The sequence below is a fragment of the Elephas maximus genome, chromosome 2 (assembly GCF_024166365.1).
Source record: "Elephas maximus indicus isolate mEleMax1 chromosome 2, mEleMax1 primary haplotype, whole genome shotgun sequence".
NCBI classification, from domain to species: domain Eukaryota; kingdom Metazoa; phylum Chordata; class Mammalia; order Proboscidea; family Elephantidae; genus Elephas; species Elephas maximus.
This window is the reverse complement of record NC_064820.1, coordinates 169,279,956-169,282,184: the sequence shown is the minus strand read 5'-3', so window position 1 is coordinate 169,282,184 and position 2,229 is coordinate 169,279,956.

Genomic DNA, 2,229 nt, shown 5'->3' with positions numbered 1-2,229 from the left:
GACTCTGTCTTACTCATCGACACATCTGTGCCCTGCTCAAATAAGCATTCACAAACATTTGTTGAAAAGAAATCCTGAAATGCACAATTGATGATACATGAAAGGTAAAATTAGCACATGAATTCCAAACATAAAGGCTTTGGAAATTCAATTCAATAAACATTTTTTAATACTTAACAGAAAAAATAAAAATTAGTTAAATTTATTGAAGCTGGGCTTCTGCACTATGCATGTCTATTTCCCCCAGGATACTATGACCTTCCCCAGGGAAGTGACCTCACCTTTCCACCTCCAGCACCCACACCTGGCACAGTGGGCACTGAACAAATGATTGTCTAGTGGATGAATGAACACAACAGACAAGGGGAGGAAGCCAGATGTGTAAGCTTCCAATCATGGGATTTCCATTAGTCCATACCAAAAGACATCTTTTCTTATCACCAAGAAGATCTTTTGGTCCGGGCAACATTTCATGCATGAAATGTCTGTATTTGAGACAGAGGTTCAATGGGGTCCACCCTGATTGCAGGTCACAGGAGCAATGTGAGTTTCCCGTTTACCTTCTCAAATGTGACTTACGGTCCCCAAATCTCATTCAAAGTTCAACCTTTCTCATTCCTTAGGCTGCCCTTTGCCTGGCAACAATGATGTTCCTTTGTTCTGACATTCAAACATCTGCCTGGCCCTTACTGTGAATGTAGGCCCTCACACTTTGGCCTAGTTTTCATATCTTTTACAATATCTTTTAAGGTCTTGGTGTCAGTGGGGCACTGTCATATCTTTCCCAGAAGGATGAGTCATGAGTTTACCAGGGTATTCCTCAGATGGAGGAGATAAACATCTTAGAAACCATTCAGGTCATTGCTGTTTCAGGTGATAGCAATGGCTGATAAGATCACTTTTAAGTTGTGGGCCCTATGGATATCAAACTCCCTAAAGTGAAATATTTCCTGTGTCTCTTCCCAACTCAGAAAAGCACAAAGGGTTCCTCCATTACATACAGGAGAAGTACAGACTTTCACAGTGATCACTATTTCAGCTCTGATTTACTTTCTCATAAAAAACAAACGAACAAAAAAGATAATATATTTAACTTTTCCTCTGAACCTGCCATTGTTCTAGAACCTTTCAATAAAATGGTGAACAAAACAGATGTGATCCTTGTCTTCTTAGTATTTACAGTATAACAAGGAAAATGGATTAAAGTGAGAAGAGTACAATGAAATGAAAACCAGAGTGGAGTCAGAGAATGGCGCACCCAACCTAATCCTGGGGCTCAGGGAAGACTTCCTTGTAGACATATCTTCTACCCTGACACCACACAGCCCTTTCTATGTTGGACATTGATATTCTGCCTCACTTATGCTCATTTAATCCATAACCATACAAAGTAGGCACGATTATGATGCAGTGGAAGCGAAGGGAATACTAGTAACTTTCTTGAGGTCGCACAGGTGGTAAGTATCAGAATCAGGTTTCAACATAGCAGTCTGCCTTAGCAGCCCTTGTAGGGGACTATCCTAACGCTAATGATGCTAAACCTCTTTGGCATGTAGTATGCACCCAATTATTTTTCCTCGAATAAATGAATGCATGAAGAAGCAGAGAGAGAGAGAGAGAGAGAGACAAAAAAAATCCCAGGCAGAGAGATCAGCAAGTGCAAAGACCCTGTGGTCAGAGACAGCATGGTACATTGTGTCAGCTGGAAGACATTCAGTGGGGCTGGACCATGGAAAGCAAGGACAGAAAGTTATCCACTAAGGCTGGAGAGGCCATGGAAGGATGAGGTGTGCATCTTAAGACCAGTGGGAGGCTGTTGCTTAGTTTTAGGTAAGAGAGTGATCTGATCAGATATGTATTTTTCAGGGATCACTTGGGCTGCAGTGTGGAGAATGAGTTGTAAATGAGGCAATAATTAGAAGGCCACTACAGTAGTCCAGGTGAGAGATGAAAGGATCAGAGTGGTGGAAGTGGAGCAGAAAAAATGGAAGGGTTCCAGCCATATTTAGAAGGTAAAACTGACAATAGCCCTCTCCTCGAGCCATATGTGTTTCCACAGCACATCATATCTAGTCCCACTCCCTTGTCTTTGCTCAAGTAGTTTCTGCCACCTGGAATGCCCTCTCCCTCCTCTTGCCCGTCCTGGACCCCAGGACTGCTAAAGTACTTACTTTGGCTCTCCTACATGAGGCCGATCTTTGCGTTTTTAGTTACCATTGTATCTGAATC